The sequence below is a fragment of the Vulpes vulpes genome, chromosome 16 (genome assembly GCF_048418805.1).
Source record: "Vulpes vulpes isolate BD-2025 chromosome 16, VulVul3, whole genome shotgun sequence".
Lineage (NCBI taxonomy): Eukaryota > Metazoa > Chordata > Mammalia > Carnivora > Canidae > Vulpes > Vulpes vulpes.
The window spans coordinates 29,607,506-29,626,292 of record NC_132795.1 but is presented as its reverse complement, the minus strand read 5'-3'; the positions used below and the strand labels follow the sequence as shown (position 1 = coordinate 29,626,292).

The 18,787-nt window shown below is 39.4% G+C and overlaps 1 pseudogene; it reads right to left on the bottom strand.

Annotated features, from left to right (window-relative positions):
• Nucleotides 1-2,016: 2,016 nt before the first annotated feature.
• The window catches only part of LOC112922818 (ribonucleoside-diphosphate reductase subunit M2 pseudogene), a 112,989-nt pseudogene continuing 96,218 nt past the window's right edge, over nt 2,017-18,787 (bottom strand).

The window sequence follows — 18,787 nt, the reverse complement described above, 5'->3', positions numbered from 1 at the left end:
TGTAACATAACATTTACCATTTCAATCGATTTTAAGTGTACAATTCAGTGGCATTAATTACATTCACACCATCAGACAAATAATCACCACTTCCTATTCCCTCCATTTTTCACCCAAACAGAAACTCTATGACCATTAATCAATAACTCCCTTCTCTCAACCCTGATAACTTCTAATCTATTTTCTGTCTCTTTGAATTTGCTTATTCTAGATATTTCATATTCTTACATAAAGTGGACAATTATATAATTTTTGTGCCTGGCTTATGTTACTTAGCATAACGTTTTCTTTTTTTTTCGCGGCAAAAACATTTATTCACTTTTGTGCTGCACAAGGGTAAGAACCACATTATCTAGATTCACTTTAGGTAACAATAATTTAAAAGACAGCCACCGTTACAGAAATTTTTAAATGGACTATTTGACAATTTATACAATAAGTGAAGAAAACTGACAAAAGAACAGGTCAGTGATCACCCAACACAAAAAGACAGGTTAACAAATGTGGCCAAAGGATCAGTGCATATCATCCACCACCTTCTTGTAACCTCCTGGCTGGGTTTTTTTTTTTTTTTTTTTTTTTTGATGGGGAGGGAGAAAGCAAGGGTAACACAAAGGCAGGTTGATTCAAACTAATCCTATTAAGTATATTATTTTATACTTCTTTCTAAAATTACTGTGTAAACAGAACATGTATTAATATAGCTCATGCAATTCTAGTTTTCTACTGCAGGTCAGGAATCCAACAAGGTAATGCTCAGATTGAGGCAAATGCTGAAAGTAAGTGCCCTGAAGACTATCTGCTCCAATCATGAACTGCACTAACTGAGCAATTATTTCAAAATATGAACCAGATATAAAAGAACAAAAACAGAAAAAATATCTAATTGAAAAAACATGTAGTAGACACAAATGGATTAGGTCAACATTACCTACTTACAAATTAGACCAAATCAGAGAAAATGCTCAACTTTCCGGGGAACCAATTTCAGTTCTGGTTGTGCCACTTAATTGGAGCAAGATCCTAAGTGCGTCAATTCGTGCAAGGATGATTTCAAAATCAATTTACAATATTATCTCAGACCCCATAGCTAAGGATCTAAGGATCTTCTATAAGAACTCAAGGTGAGGGAAAATGTGATTTGATAAATAAAAGGATGCTGCTCCTCACACAACCCCAGGCGACCAGCAGTCAGCCTACATCACACTTCAAGCTCTAATGATTTAAGAATTAGAACCTCCTTTCCCCTCTTATTCCACAATACTTGACCTGGCCTCCAAAATATAAAATGCAACCTGCGTTTCTTCATGGCACCAAGTGGCTAATACCTAGGTATATGAAGGATTTACTTTAAAGTTGATTAAAGAGAACATCAATTCATTATAGAAAATAAACAGAAATAACATGCTTGATTCACACAGGTTTGACGGACTTTTTGGTTACCTAGTAAATTGCAGACTGGCTCCCATTAGTGGTCCATAGAATGCTCTGCATTTGGGCTAGAAACCAGATTAAGTTAAATCAAGCCTTTATTTCAACAGTACAAACTATGTTTATTTGTGTGTAAAGTGCCAGTTTTATATAAAAATCGGTACGTAAACTTAAAAATCTGCTTTGAAGCACAGAGGCTGACACCGCCCAAGGGCCTTAGAGTAACTGATTAATCGTGCTAGATCAGACTCACTTGAGTCCCCACACTTTTGAGACCTGACTGCCACCGAGAGCCACTGTGAAGTCAGTGGACAGCCAGCCTGCCCGCAAAAGCCAAACACAGCATATCTTTCATTAAGAATCCGAGTAGCTTTTTGTCTATGCTTCTTTCTGGGTGAGACGACTAGCATTAACTGATCAACAGGCTTGCTTATGAGGTAGCTACACAGTTTTAACAATACTATTAATGAACGTTATGGATGATTCATGGTGTAGCTGGTTTGATACACTTCAAGTAGCTGATTTTTTTTTTTTTTTGGATGAGAAAGGGGGAAAAAAATCAGCAAAGAGCACATCTTCATTCTCTTAGAAGTCAGCATCCAAGGTAAAAGAATTCTCTGTTGGACTTGACATCACTCCTATCCTCTGATACTCGCCTACTCTCTTCTCAAAGAAGTTAGTCTTCCCTTCCAGTGAAATATTCTCCATAAAGTCAAATGGATTTTCTACTCTGAAAACCTTGCTAAAACCGAGCTCCAGCATAAGTCGGTCTGCCACGAATTCAATATACTGCTTCATTAACGTGCAATTCATCCCAATGAGCTTCACTGGCAAGGCCTCCGTGAGGAACTCCTGTTCTATCCTAACGGCATTGATAATTTATTTCCTTCACCCTCTGCTCTGAAGGTTTGTGGACCAGGTGTTTGAACATCAGGCAGGCAAAGTCACAGTGTAAACCCTCATCTCTGCTAATAAGTTCATTGGAAAACGTAAGGCCAGGCATCAGGCCCCGTTTCTTGAGCCAGAATATCGACGCAAAAGAACCTGAAAAGAAGATTCCTTCCATGGCAGCAAAGGCCACAACCCGTTCTCCATAGGTAGCTTCTTTGTCCCCAATCCAATGCAAGGCCCAATCTGCCTTCTTCTTTACACAAGGCATCGTCTCGATGGCATTGAAGAGAAATTCCCTTTCTTTGGAATCTTTAATAGAAGTGTCAATGAGGAGACTATACATCTCAGAGTGGATGTTTTCCATGGCAATTTGGAAGCCATAGAAACAGCGGGCTTCTGTAATCTGAACTTCTTGGCTAAACCACTCCACCAAGTACTTGTTTCTACTTTTTAGCTATTGTAATAATACTGCAATGAACATTGGCATACAAATATTTATTCAAGTCCCTGTTTTTAACTCTTTACTGTATATACCTACAAAAGGAATGGTTGAGTCATACAGCAACTTTATGTTTTGCTTTTTGAGGAACCACTGAACTGTTTCCATAGTGGCCGCACCATTTTACATCACTACCAGCAATGGATGAAGCTTCCAATTTCTCCACATCCTTGCCAATGGTTGTTATTTTCCTTTTTTTGACAATAGGCATATAAATAAGTGTGAGGAATGGTGTCTTATTGTGGTTTTCATTTACATTTCCCTAATGATCAGTGATGTTGAGCATCTTTTCATGTGCTTATTGGTCATCTGTATTTCTTCTTTGGAGAATTTCCTATTCAAGTTCTTTGCCCATTTTTTAATTGGGTTGTTTTTTATTGTTGAGTTGTAGAAATTACTTTATTAATATTAAATTAATATCAAATATAATGCCTCACCAGATATGTGATCTGCAAATATATTTTCCCATTCTGTAGGTTGGTTTTTCACTTTCTTGATTATGTCCTTTGATGCACAAATTTTCTTTTTTTGATGAAATCCAATTTATTTTATTTTATTTATTTTTTTTTTAATTTTTTATTTATTTATGATAGTCACACAGAGAGAGAGAGAGAGAGGCAGAGACACAGGCGGAGGGAGAAGCAGGCTCCATGCACCCGGAGCCTGATGTGGGATTCAATCCCGGGTCTCCAGGATCGCGCCCTGGGCCAAAGGCAGGCGCCAAACCTCTGCGCCACCCAGGGATCCCGAAATCCAATTTATTTATTTTTTCTTTTGTTGCTCACACTTTTGGTGTCATACTTAAGAATCCATTGCCAAATTCAAGGTCATGAAGACTTAACCCTATTTCCTTGTAAGAGTTTTATGGTTTTAGTGCTTATGGTTAGTTCACTTACTCATTTTGAGTTAATTTTTATATAATATGTAAGGTGGGGGTCCAACTTCATTCTTTTTACATGTGGAAATCCAGTTGTCCTAGCACTTTTTGTTAAAGAAACTGGTCTTTTACCATTAAATGGACTTGGCACCCTTGTCAAAAATCAATTGGCCATAGATTCATGGGTTTATTTCTGAACTCTCAGTTCTATTCTATTGGTCCATCTGTCTATCTTTATGATAGTACCATATTATTTTGATTATTGTAGCTTTATAGTAAGCTTTGAAATCAAGAAATGTGAATCCTCTTACTAGTCTTCCTTTTAAGACTGTTTTGGCTATTTAAGGCCCCTTGCAATTCTATATAAATTTGAAGACTGGCTTTTCTGTTTCTACAAAAAAGGTGGTTGGAAGTTTTGATGGAGATTGTATTGAATCTGTAGATGCTTTGAGTACTATTTCCATCTTAACAATATTAAGTCTTGCCACCCATGAACATGGGTGTCTTTCCATTCCTTTAAGTCTTTAGTTTCTTTCAGCAATGTTTTGTAGTTTTCGGTGGATAGGTCTTTCACTTTTTGTTTAAACTTATTCCTAGGTATTCCTTTTATTTATCCTCTCCTTTTAATTGACTTGAAATCCTCCCCCAATTGTAATTACTAGACTATCATGTATCCAAAGTGCCTAACACATAGCAGACATTGAACAAATGCTAACTGGATATTAGAATCTCCAAAATTATAGGCTCTTGGAACTTACGGAAACAAACACTAATGCTTTCTCAAAATGAGGAATGATGTTCAGAGAGGCTAAGTGAATTACTCTCAAAAGCACAGTTAGCTTGTGGTAGAACCAGAAATTCGTATCTCCTGAGAATTTTCTGTGAATCAAACCGTAATCATTATTTGCCAAGATTCTGTCTGCTGGAGTAAATAAATGGATGTGTTTATGAACTTGGGTGCTTATGTGTGGATTTGGAGGTTTTTCACCTTCTAATTCTCTACTCTCTGAAATGAATCTTAAATAATTGGGGTACCTACAAAAGTAGCTTACATTTAAGACCAAAGAATAATGAAATGAATAGTGTCTGTATTTCACAAATGAGGTTATTCAAATGGACATGTAGCTGAGTTAATGATTACTTGGAGATATAAGGGTGTCCCATATGAAAGTCTTTATGAGTGTGTGTGTGTGTGTGTGTGTGTGTGTGTGTGTGTTAGATGAGATGGCTGAATGTCACCGTTTTGGAAATGAATTTAGCCCATTAGAGCTTTCCATGCTGAGAACAGATGATCTTCTACTAGACTTTATTTCCTAAGGAAGTTTTTTTCATTATAGAATTATGTCCACTTAGAGAAAAAAATGGAGAAAAGAGAAAAGATATGATAAGAACTGTGTCTTTGTTAATAAACTAAGGCATTCCTTGATGTGTGTGTGTGTGTGTGTGTGTGTGTTTTCTTAAAAAAAGAACTGCTTATTAGCTCTTTGGCTCTCTGCTGAGATAAGGGTCAATCAGCCTGGAACAATGTTTAGTCTTGCTTTATTCTGGCCCTTTTCCAAAGTTGGTCAGACCCTCTGTTACTCTCTTACCTCTCCTGATATAGGATCCTCCAAGGACCTCCCAAAGATGGTCAATAGTCATGGATCTGAGAATTGTCTCTGAGTCAATGGTGCAAGACCAACAATTCTCTGGCTCTGGAATTTGGGAGCTGTGGAAGAGAATTGTTAGTGCCTACTCAATAGCCTTTTCCTTATTAATAGCTCCCCAATTTTGTTGTGGGCAATAAGGTACTTAGGAAAAACAAACAGAAAGCTCCAAATGAACAAAAACTACATTTCCCATTTTTCCTTGCAGCTAGAGATTATCACTCACCCAGCTCTGAATTAGGCATAAGCAAAAGTTTTTGGATGGGGCTTTCAGTAAAGATCTTTGAAATGAAGTTGGCAGCTAACAAATGCCTTTTGCCCTGTGTACTCTGTCCTTCTTCCTGGCTGAATTCTAGAAGTAATGTTAGAAGCCCTCTTATAACTATGGCAGCCGTAAGGGAAAGGTTAAGATGTCACAGAGGTATAAATACGGATATCACTTTGCTGCTGCACCAATGCTCACTATCATCTACCTCTTTTTACACAAGAAAAACCCCTAATTTGTTTAAGCCATTGGCCTTGGAGTCTCCTCAACCAGCGGCCCAACTGAATTCTCACTGATACAGAAGCTTCAAGATGAAATAATTTGAGCCAATGGACTTCTACATTGGTACTTCTACATCTTGTTGGTAAATTATATTTAGAGTAAATATTATAAAGGAATTCTAGGTGGCCAACATAACAGTGGTGGTATAAATCTGAATCTCCCACCTTACTCCCCCACAGAAAACACAAAGAACAAGATCAAATAACACTATATAATGCCTATGTCTTCACAATAACTAGAAAACATAGAATGTCTAAATTTCAAATTAACTGTAAATAGAAAAACAAACACTGAACCCCAGCAAGCTGCCCCCACATTCCTGATGCAAGTCCCTCTCAGAGAAACAAAGTATGAGAAAAACTGTACAGAATATAGAAAAGGGGAGCTAGTGGTGGACTTAAGATTGATCTAAAACCACCACCCGAAAGAGGAAGTCCACCCTAATTTTGAAAATACTGAAAAAACGTGCTGGTAGATCAGAACACTTACAACAGGAAAGGTACTTAGCCACGTGTGTGAGGTGCAAGGAGGCAGTCTTGGGAAGATAAAGTTTTGGGCAGAGGGGTGAAAATACCGTAGAGGTGACTCTCAGAAATTATGCACAATAAATAAGACATGAGGGGCAAATTTAGGAACCTATCAGATCCTCTAGCCCTCTAAAATGGAAGTAAATAAATAAATAAATAAATTGAAGGAAGCATAATCTCTTTTCCTATAATTCCTCTTCCATAAATAATAATTAATTAATCATTAAAAAGAAAAAAGAAAATCATACTTTACTACACTGACAGAAGAGGGCACTCTTGATCCAGAAATCTTTCAACCACCCCACACCATTCAGCCCTGTCCATGGAAATGCAGATCAGTCTTCATCCAAGCAAAATCATTAAAATAAAAATAAAAATAAAAAGAATCTAAAAAACAAATCAACTAAATAAATAAAGGAATCCAAACAATTCAACTCATTAAAAACTCCTCCTGCAAATAATGGCAAAGTGGGAGAAAACTCACCAACTGTCCAAACTGAATTATATATTCTCAAGCAAGTATTTGGGAATATGAGAAATGTCTTGAATCATGAATTCAAAAACTATGTACAGGAACAGACGAAAATCCAGGAAGAAATGAGATGAGAGTTGACTGAACTCAGGAAAGAAACAGAATAAGCATTACACTGTGTTACCTATAAGATTTGAGAATACTAAGATATTTTATATATGTACATACATATACATCCATCCTTCAGGGTACATTCTGGTGATTTCTCCACTGTTTAGCTTTTCAGAATTCATCCTGGTTGGGCATGACCTTTGAGACATGCAATAAATTGTGTCTGCTATTATTGCTGTTATCATCATTATTGGCAATTGATTGCTTAAGAACAGCAGGGGAGGGGAGGGAATCCTAAGAAATATGTCCAGGGCAAAACTGTAGAGTTTATCATACTCTAGTGCCCACTGAGGCGTAGGCTTGACTTTACGGATGAGAAGACTGAGATTTAGGGAGGTTTTCAGAGTGGCCTGAAGCTGTTGGTGACAGGGCAATGGAAAAAGCCTTCCTTTCCTCCTCTCTCCTCTTTTCTTCCTCTTGCTTCAGAAGAAAAAAAGGACTGCCTCCTCTCTGAATCCACCTTCCAACACCCTCCAGATGCTAGGACCTCATCCTTTAAAGCAGGATCTCTCTTTTATATTCACTTTCTCCTTTTCCTCTGACCCATCACCCCAAACTGAAGCTAAGTTGGTTTAAGCATCCAACTCCTGATTTTGGCTCGGGTCATGATCTCAGGGTCATGGGATTGAGCCCTGTGTTGTCCTCTGTGCTCAGCACAGAGTTTGCTTGAGAGTCTCTCCCTCTCTCTCTCCCATAGCCCCTCCCCTGCTCATGCACACACACTCTCTCTCTAAAATAAATAAAAATAAAATCTTTAAAACTTCCAAAAGTGAACAATACTACAATACTAGCTGTCAGTTCTTCCCCCTACTCACTCCTAAAACTCTTACTCTCTGTTTCTCACCTCATTCTCTCTGAAAACTATCTTGTTCAACAACCATTAGCTACTCTCTTTTAGACACTCTTATTCTCTGCCTTCTTGGATCCACAATCTTCTTTCTCTAGGCAATTCTACAACTAGTCATTCTCCTTTTCTGGCTTGTCTTCCTCTTACATGTAAGCATTACCGAAGGTTCTCCACTACCTTCTTTTTCTGCCCTCACAGCTACAAATTGCAAATAAACCTTTCCAGGCTCATCAACTTCTTGGGTGCCTCTCCCAAGTGACCTACTAGACATCATCCCTGGGTTCCAGGAGGTACCTGGAGCTCAACATGTCTGAATCTAAATTTTGTAGCTTCTTCAATTCTGGACCTCCTCCCAATCTCCAATCCAGCCTCAAGTGGCTCATATCATCCTTTCCTCTATCTTCTGCACTAAACCATTCACAAATTCAACTAAAAACACTGAATATTTAGTACATGCAGGCACTGGTTATGGGACTGGGGCTAGAAAGTGAATAAACACACTTTCTACAATTGTGCTTAAAGACTCAGTGAAAACCTGTCCAATGAGCATATACAACTTTCCTTCCATCCTCACTGTCATCCTTTTCACCTCCATTGTCACCCTTCAAGATCAAATTAGCATCACCTCTTTCCTACACTAATAAATCAGCCCCTCTGAAACCCAGCCTTAGTTGAGTTGAGTTGATCTCTGTACTCCTTGTACATTTTTTTAGTTTAACATATCTAGTCCTGTTTCGATGTTTCCCTCTAGATAGAATGTTCCCCTTGATCTCTCCATGATATGCCTTATCTGTCTTTTAAGGCCCATTTCAAATTCCAGGCACTCTTTGATGCTTTCCTTGACTTCCTGAGATGGGGTTATCTTCCTCTGAACTCATGCGGACTTGCTCTCTGTACCTATGCCTTGCCAGCCAGGCCTCTTGCCTAAGCTGCTTGCCCTACAAATTATGATTAGAATGCAGAAACCTGCTTTATGTGATAGGAACGTACATCAGGATTGAGCCCTGATCAACTGAGTGATCAACTTCAAGAGTAATTATTCCACCATTAGTTTATTTATATGATTTTTTTTTTCTGGAGATTTGACTACTACCAGAGAAGCTGAATGTGGTAGGGTCGCTTTTGTCTAGTGCCTCAAAGGAAATAATGTGGGACTTCAAGAAAGTCACGTGAGTTCTCTGGACCTCAGTTTTATTATCTAGAAAATAGAAAACCTGTACTAGATGATTTTCAGTGCTCTTTCAGATCTAATATTCTATAATTAAGGCTTTGAGGGGATTTGACTGGGGGAACAGTCTGTTGATAGACTAATCCAACATCTATTCCCAGCCCCTCTCCTTTTCTTATCTTCTCTATAGAAGTTGGAAAAGCCAGATGTCCTCTTTACCAGCCTTCCTTGCAGTTAGTAACGGCTATGTAACCTAGTTCTGGCCAATGAGTCATAAGCAGAACTCTAGTATGGGGAAATCTAAGAAGCCATTTGCTTTTCGAAGGAAAGAAGTGACATCACTCCTGTGGTAGGCAGAGTTCTCAGATGGCCTCTGGTGTGCACGCCCTGTAAGGATCCCCTCCCTTGAGTATGGGTAGAACCTCCATGATTATGTTACTAATCGGTTGACTTTGAGTCAATCAAAAAAGATTATCCTGGTGGGCCTACCTAATCAGGCAAACTTTTCAAAAGAGATCATTTCCTGCTGGCCTCTTAAAAGAAAGCAGCCAGCAATGTTTTGAACCGCTGCAGAGCATTCTCTAGCAGGTGAGAGCCTCAGCCAGAGGAACTGAACTCTACCAACTATCAGTGAGCTTCAGAGAGGACCCTGGGCCTCCGAATGACAGGCCCCAGCTGACATCTTGACTGCAGTTTGGTGACTCCTTGAGCAGAGAATTCAATTAACCACTGACCAGACTCTTGACCCATAGAAACTGTGAGATAACAAATTTGTGTTAAGTTCCTATGTTTGTGGTAATTTGTAACACAACAAAAGAAAACTAATACAACTCCTTTCCACTTAATCTCAAAAGCTGAGCATTTAAAAAACCATCTCGTTATCATAAAGAAAAGTCAAATACGTCACAGAATCTCTGGCCTAGACCTTTTGCCTGTCTATACCATGGTCAGTAGCCGCTTTTCTCCAAACCTTTTTTTATACCAGAAAAAGAAATGTCTACTTGTATAAGCCAATACAAGTTACCAAGGCATTTTTTTTACTTGCATTTGAAATCATTTCCAACTAATACAGCAAACTTCTGAAAGTAGCATGAGCAAATTTTTATTGGTTACATAACCAATAAAAATTGGCAAACATTTATAAGGACTCTATAATGTTATGGATAGAAAACACACACACACCAGAAATTAAAAAAAAAAAAAAAAACACTTTGCTCTCAGTAGGCTCATAACTTAGTGTTGGAGGAGGGGGTGGTGAGGAACAGCAGGAGGGGGTGGACAGAGAAATCTGGGTACAATTAAAATACAGAGTGATTTAGGTGAGTTAGGCTATGATAAGTGTAAGAAGGTATTTGGAAAGCTCAAAGAAGGGATACCTAGGATAGACTTTAGGGCTGGCCTGGGAGGGAAGCCCTGGATCTGGAGGTTCAGAACATGGAGCAGAACTATGAGGGGTGAGTGCATGTCCCTCAGGAGGGAAATCCTAGGAGTAGAGGTCAGTCTGTCAAATAATTGACAGCTACCAAGTACCTAGTGTGAGGCTGGGGAATGTGCCAGATGCTCTAGGCAAATAGAGACATGGAGCACATGGTGCTGGCCCCAGGTCAGTGTAACCATACCTCATTCCCTGATGGAGCAGCATGAGAGCCCTCCCTTGTCCAAGGAAATGGAAATAACACCTGATACTGCATCCTGGCGTCTGCTCCTCAGGTTAGTGCCTTTGGCAGCTGCCCCAGATCTAACCACATCCAGAGAGCAGCTTACCCTCAGAAGAAATGGGGACAAGTTTCTTCAGGAATGTGTTGTGCACAGAGAATTCAAGAAAATAGATATGGGTTTGACAGGGAAGACAAGCCTTCCAGCTTTCGAAGTAGAATCTTGGAGGTGTTCAGGCTTCATCAAACCACATCATCTCTCCTCTCAACTTATGCTTCTTACAGCTTAGGATTTTGCTTAGAAATTAGACAGCCCCTATAAATATCCTTTAAATAAGTAAAAGAATATGTCAAAATAATAAAATGTGAATTCTGAAATAGGGCCTAGAGAAAAACACTGGAAGTAAAAAGACTTAAGGCAGATACCGTTGTAGGAAGTTGAGAAGAGCAACAAAACAAATCTTATTTCATCCTTGACCTGTTTTCATCATGTTTGAGGAGCAAAGATGATTTGGAATGTTAAAATAAGAGGTAACTCAGGGGCAAGGGGAACTATGTGTTTTTATCTGGGAGGACATCCAGTCAAGCCTCCCCTGGTTTTCTTAGGATGCTGAGGAAGCTTCCTGTGTGGCAGCAGGTAAGGAGCTTGCCTGGGGCCTAGAGGTTTGATTTTTTTTTTTTTCAATTTTTTAAAATATCAGATTGACTGAGGTTTAATATATATAAAAATATATTGTATATACATATGTAATATATAATTCAATAAGATTCATCCTTTTTGTGTGTATGTACTGTTTGATGATATTTGACAAATGTGTACCGTAATGTAATCCGCCATGAAGAAGACAGAGGACATTACCATCACCCCACAAAGCTCCCTCCTGCACCTTTGTAGTCAGCTACCCCCATCATAACCTCCAACCCTACAACTATGGACTTAATTTCTATCCCTATAGTTTTGTCTTTTCCAGAATGTCTTACAAATGGAATCATACAGTGTATGGCCTTGTATGTCTGGCTTACTTACTTACTTACTTACTTAGCATAATGCAAGGCCAATCTTTAAAAGCTTTAATGTTGTCTGCCAAGGTCATCTTTCCTTGTGATCTAAGACTAAGTGGGTAAGCATCAATGTGCACACTTGCCTTAACAAATTCACTGGAGTATGACTGTAGGCCCTGAATCAAACCTGCGGAATACCAAGCTGTTTCTCTTTGTTATCTATTTGGATGTGTGTCAAGCTACACTTTTACAGTGCAAACACTATGGTGGCAGTGAATTTATACACTAATGTTGCTCTACTTATTAGCATTTAGAAACACATAATTGCATGTTAATCAGTCAAGAGCATGTATAGGTCTATCCTATTGGCCTCAAGGAACTTGCAAAGATAATTAAAAAGATAGCATATAACTGAATCTACAGAATTTTATTGTTGAAAGTTTTAGGGATCATCTAGTCAGAGCACCACAGAATTTCACAGGTGGCAGTGACCTTTAAGTTCTCCCAGACCCATCCATCGTCTCCGATTTGAATTTCCTCCAGGGCAGCAAAGTCTAAGAGCAATCAAATAATGTGAATGTGTGAAACTAACAGTAGAGAGTATGGGGCTTGAGAAGAAGGCATGGTAGGAGCTGTGGTCATTCAAATTCAATTTAAAAAAATCAACACTGAAAAACCAATCACTATACATCTCTCTGTTTGAGTCAGTCCTTGGGTTGTCATATTGCAGTCTCTTCTCTACCACAGCTTCTCAAATTTTTAGCTAGTGTAACCTAGTGAGACCCTGACATATTCTCATTCTTACCAGTTCATTGTGTGCCAGCCTGGCTTTCAACTACCAGCCTAGCACCAGATAGGCAGAAAGTGGCAGAGGACTAATGGTTTCCTGGAGTAGTTTTCAACCTCAACTGATGGAAATTTGTGTATGAATATCCCAGCTCTCAGTTTGTTGGAAGGATAAATGAGGTGAGTATTTTACACTAGCCTCCAGAATTTCCAAGTGCAATTAGAGTTCCTGTTTCTACATTAGACTCTTATGTGAACAGTATATCCTTCACTTCCAGCATCCTTTTCTTGTCTTACATCCATATTTCCTGTCACTCTTTCCTGGGAATACCCACTGGATAAGCTACTCATGTGGATCCTCATCTTAGGGTCTACTTCTATAAGAAAATCTCAAGTTAATGTAGCCAGTAAATACTCAAACACCTCCAGAGATGAGGGACTCACTGCATCCCCAGACCCTTGAGACTGTCTTGGGAAATCTCTGACCCACAGAAATATCTTCCCCTTACTAAAGTAAACTGTCTTTCTAGGACCAGCTAATGGTTCATTCATGGGACGAGAAATATTCCTCTTTAGAAAAAAACCATTCGACCCAATTCTTAAATTGTTTAAGTATTCTTGAATATATTCTACATTTCACTCATTTATCTATGAAAAAAAAATTGTTAATTGGTATAGAAAACCAGGAGTAAGAATCTGGAGTGAAAAATGCCCAGGAGGGGGAAAGTTGGAAGAAGATAATGGACTTTCCTTATTACATGAGATGGAAACTAGATCCATTGTTAGTTAAATGTTAAAGGAATCTAGAAGACTGGAGAACATGAGATCCTTTGTTTACATGGATAGCACATGTATTAGATATAATTTATGGTCTTAGTTTTTCACTTGGGGAAGGGTCATGAAAAATGTGCTATGTCTTCATGTTCACCCTGACAGTTCTCAGGCACTGAAATTCGTTTCCCAGTCAAATGTCTGTTTGTTCCCATATGTAGTACCTAGTAGGACATCGAACACTTGGTAAAGGTGCTTGTGTGGCATTAAGTTCTCACCTTCCTTCCAAGAGGAATCTTTTGGGTTTAAAAGGTAGGTTTTGAATTGTCTGATAGCATCTCCCTATTCCTTCCCACCTTAAGAGAGAAAGGAAGAGCTTCAGGAGAGCAAGGAGCTAGGTGAAATGGGGTGCAAAAGACTTCAGCACCCTGATGAACATCCCTTCTGACATTCTGTTTTTGAAATAAAATGCTTCCTGAAGAGTTCAATGTATCAGTTTCCAAAGCTTGAGAGTACTTTGAGGACATACATGGCCATGTTTTCACAATCGATTTCTGGGATACACTGAAAGGACCGATCACTTGTTAATATGCTTTTTCTTATACAAGACTATTCTGTGAATATGCATTCCTGAGTGTTTATGAATAGTTTTTCTTTGAAATTTTTCAAGGAGAGATAAACAAGTAATTACTGAATTCAAGGCTACACCTATTCCTCCCACTTCTCCATCTGATATAATTACAATAAGTCTGGGTTGCGCATATCTGAACATTTTCTGGGTTTGATTGTCAAGCAATCAAACAGCATTTCTCGCCCCCATTCAGACCCATAATTTAGAAGCTTCTCTACAGTGACACTTGGTGCGGTTTAATTATAATGCTCTTCAATCCAGAAAGCTATTTAAAGGACGATGGAAGCTGTGCATTTTCAGTCCTTTCTCTTAAAAACGATTCAGAAATGTATGTGTAGCTAATCCCAAATTGAAACTTGATACTCGTGTTGTGCATGACTTTGAGCAGCACTGCTTTTTCCTTTATGGAATGGCTGATATTTTAAAATACATGTTCCTTTCCACGAAGGAGTACCCCGCACAGTTATATCATTTTGAAACTTCTTCACCACAACAACTAGAAGCAAGCATGTAAAATTTCAAATTAATCTTCTGCATTCTGTTTTCAGCAAATACTTTTTCATTTCAAAATGAAATTCTCAAACCCCAAATGGGTAGGTGTTTTAATTCAGCATTAAAATAAAGAACTGCTTTTTCTGGACATATTCTCTTCCCTTCCCTGGCAGTTACTGGTACCAACTTGCTCTTAATTATCTCCCATTCAATGCTAGTCATAACTGCCCGCCTACTTCACACTCGGTCAGGCCCGCCCACAGTACTCACCCCAGCCCCCTCCAGCTGAATCATCTTCTTCCACCCACGTCCTTTCCCACTGCCATTTCCTTTCTCACTTCAGTGCTCTTTTCAGAGGGACATTCTTGCTTTTCCAAAGCTTTTTTTCTTCATTCTATGTTATGTCCCCATTATATTCTAGAAAACCACAACTTGAAGACAAATCATGCTTATTACATCATAGAATCAATGCTTATTAGCTACCTATTAATTCTTGCGCACCTTAGAGAAAAGGAGGATTTGACATTCATTACCTCTAACATGCAAAAGATAAAACAGAGACAGTTTGGGAAGTGTCTACCTTCGCAAAGACAAAGGAAATCCCAGGCCTGGGCAATTTAAGCAGTCACCCTACATTTGACATTCCTGTTTTCAATACTCAACTCTCACTGATTTTTTTTTTTTTTTTGATTCTACACTAAAGTCCTTTCAAATCATTAACTATCAAGTCTCCATTTTTTTGTTAGGCATAAATGCTGACTGAATGGCTTCTATAAAGTGTGGGAACCTGGAGGCACAAGGATTTGATACCTGAAGATATCCAAGCTCTGACCAACTGACAGAAACTTTGTGTTTATACTAGCCCAGACCATGAAAGCACAATTAAATGTTTCATCTGCATGTATTACCTACTTAGGAATCTCAACATTTTTTAGGAGGTATCCATGCATGAAGATAAATCCTGGGTATGTACAAGGACAAGTCACTTGCCATTATCTCACAAAGGTTCCTAACACAGATGCTGCAGTGACCCAACAAGCAAAGGGAGAAAAGAGGAAGCCAAGGTCAAATGCTCAGTGATGGCCTCATCAGGAGGTCCCTATTCATTAAGCAGTTTACAGTTAAAAGAGATACCCTTGGCCCAACTCCTCATTTTATACGAGAAAAATGAGCTTCAAAGGCCTGACTTGTCCAAAGACATTAGGGAATTAGTTCAAAAAAAAAATTAGAAATAGGACCCAAGAATTGCCACTGACAAAAGGAAATCTGTCTCTGGAGAGGCTGGCACAGTGCCTTTCCCCTTTATCATTTCACCAAATCCTCACAATTACCCCACAGAAAGGCATCATTATCCCCATTTGACAGATAAAAAACCGAGAGTCAAGAAGGTAATTATCCCAAGTTCACACGCACACCGGGTGCCACTTCTTGCCCAAGCTCACAGCTTGTGTGTGCTCACCGGGGAGAGCCAGGCAGTGACCTAAGCTCCTCACCATATCCTCTGTGTGAAGGCTCACAGCCCCTCCTGCACTGTTATTCATGTGTTGATAACGTTATCATCTCTGTCTCCATAACTGAGAGCATGGGATTTTAGTCTTCTTTTGTGCCTTTTCTGCTATTTTGTTGTTGTCATTATTTTTTATTTCCTTTGTCTCTTTAGACACAAAGACCATTCCAAAAAACAGATGGCAAACGGGTCCTTTCACATGTTATTGCCTGGAGTCCAACTGCCAGTGTGTTTTAGGAGACAAGAAAGTAATCCTGCTCTTAAAACCCTTAGCATTTTCCCCTAAGGACTGAATGGAAAGTCTTTCTTTTTCTTTTTCTTCTTTTTCTTCTTTTTCTTTTTCTTTTTTTTAGAGATTCATTCATTTATTTGAGAGAGAGTGGAGGAGGGGGCCAAGGGAGAGCCAGAGAATCCTCAAGCAGGCTCCACACTCAGCATGGAGCCCAACATGGGGCTTGATCCCATGACCCTGAGATCATGACCTGAGCTGAAATCAGGAGTCAGCTGCTTAACCAAGGGAACCTCAATGAATGGAAAGTATTTATGAGGGAAGATGGATGAGGAATCAAAGATGGCAGCCCTGCCAGCAGGAAATGAACTGGGAGGAGGTGCTTAAGATTTTGGTTCTTACTCTAGGTTTGATTGGGTGGGAAAACCAAGATGAGGAGAAATGTGCTTTTATTAGTTTAATTTATCTGCAGTCACACACAGTGGAATTCTAACTCAGAAAATAAAGGAATCTACATTTAAATAAAGTTCTGACTTGTGTCACTAACAACCTCTGCATCAAAAACTAGGTAGGGAAAATGAAGAGATACAGATAATAAAAACAATAACATTTTCTTTTTTTTTTTTAATTTTTTTTTATTATTATTTATTTAGGATAGTCATACAGAGAGAGAGAGAGGCAGAGACATAGGCAGAAGCGGGCTCCATGCACCGGGAGCCCGACGTGGGACTCGATCCCGGGTCTTCAGGATCGCGCCCTGGGCCAAAGGCAGGCGCCAAACCGCTGCGCCACCCAGGGATCCCCAACAATAACATTTTCATTTGTAGTTTCTTTGAATATTTGTGAAAAGACCTTCTAAATCACAATAATATATTTTAGATGTGCACACATTAACCTGGTACTCACTTTACTCAGTCATCCCCCTCTGTCTGTGAACCTTCTCGATGCCCCACCCAGATGCCTTGAACACATTCCCCTTCTCAGCTTTATGAGCTCACGCCTTTCCAATTGTTCAATCATCCCTAAAATTATTACCTTTCAAGATGTTTTTTTTGTACTAACAGAAGTGTGGTGGTGACTTCCTTTGGACTATCTGTCTGAAACAACCTTTTATTCACTATAAAATGAAAGTCATTAGATTATCATTAAGGTGTCTTCCAGGTCTTAAATTTTATGTTTCTAGTGTAATAATGTATTAGATCAACTAGCACGTATTGAGCACCTACTAAATGTCAGGCCCTGTACCAGAAATTGGGGGAATCAGGATGTGGTCCATCAACCACCTTATTCTCTGGCAAGGGAGAGGGGATCAGAAATGACTACTTACCACTCAATATTAAAAATGATAAAATCAAGGTATGTGCACAGGGACCCAGTGGCTAATTCTGTCTGGATGGTTGGTTAAGTAAAACACAGAGGAGATGGCATCTGAGCTGAACCTTGAGAAATGAGTTAATAGGTCCAGACAAGAAGGAAGGAACAGCTTGGGCGATAGAAACATGTGAATATCTGGGTAGAGCAAAGGGAGCATAGGTGAGCATACTTGGGGGGCAGGAGGACTAAGACCATATGCTCTGAGAAGTCCTGTTATCCAGTATATTAGTAATTTAGGGCTGCCGTACAAAGTACTACAGACGGAGTGGCTTAAATAACAAAAATTTATTTCCTCACAGTTCTGGAGGCTGGAAGTCCAACATCAAGGTGTTGGCAGGTCTGGTTTCTCCCCAGGCCTTTCTCCCTGGCTTGCACACACCGGCCTTCTTGCTGCATCCTCTCGTAACTTTCTTCCGTGTGCGCACCCCTATTGTTTCTTCCTTTATTTCTTTCTTTTAGAGAGCACAAGTGGGGAGAGGAGCGGAGGGAGAGGGGGAGGGGGAGGAAGCATCTCAAGCACACTCCATACGAGTGCGGAGCCTCATGTAGGGCTCAATCTCAAGACCCCAAGATCATAACCTGAGCCGAAATTAAGAGTCAGGTACTGGGATCCCTGGGTGGCGCAGTGGTTTGGCGCCTGCCTTTGGCTCAGGGCGCGATCCTGGAGACCCGGGATCGAATCCCACGTTGGGCTCCTGGTGCATGGAGCCTGCTTCTCTCTGCCTCTCTCTCTCTCTCTGTGATTATCATAAATAAAATAAAATAATTTTAAAAAAATACTCTGAAAGCTTTAAAAAAAAAATAAGAGTCAGGTACTTATCCAACTGAGCCACCTAGGCACCCCTCTTCCTTTTCTTAAAGAACTCCAGTAGGAATGGATTAGAACTCTACCCTTATGACCTCATTTAGCCTTAATTACCTCCTTAAAGGCCCTAACTCCAAATAGTCACACTGGGGGTTAGGGCTTCAATGTACAAATTTGGGAGGGAGCATGATTCAGTCCATAATGTCCAACCACCTGCACTATAGGCATATCTCATTTTATTGCACTTTGCTTTCTTGTGTTTTGCAGATTACTTTTTTTTTTTTATGATTTGAAGGTTTTCCAGGTACCCTGCATTGTGCAAATCTATTGGTACCATTTTCCCAGCAGCTCTTGCTTACTTGATTGGTACTTCTTACAATAGTTCAAATATTTTCATTATTATGATATGTATTTGTTATAGTGACCTGTGATCGGTGATTATGACTTGCTGAAAGCTCA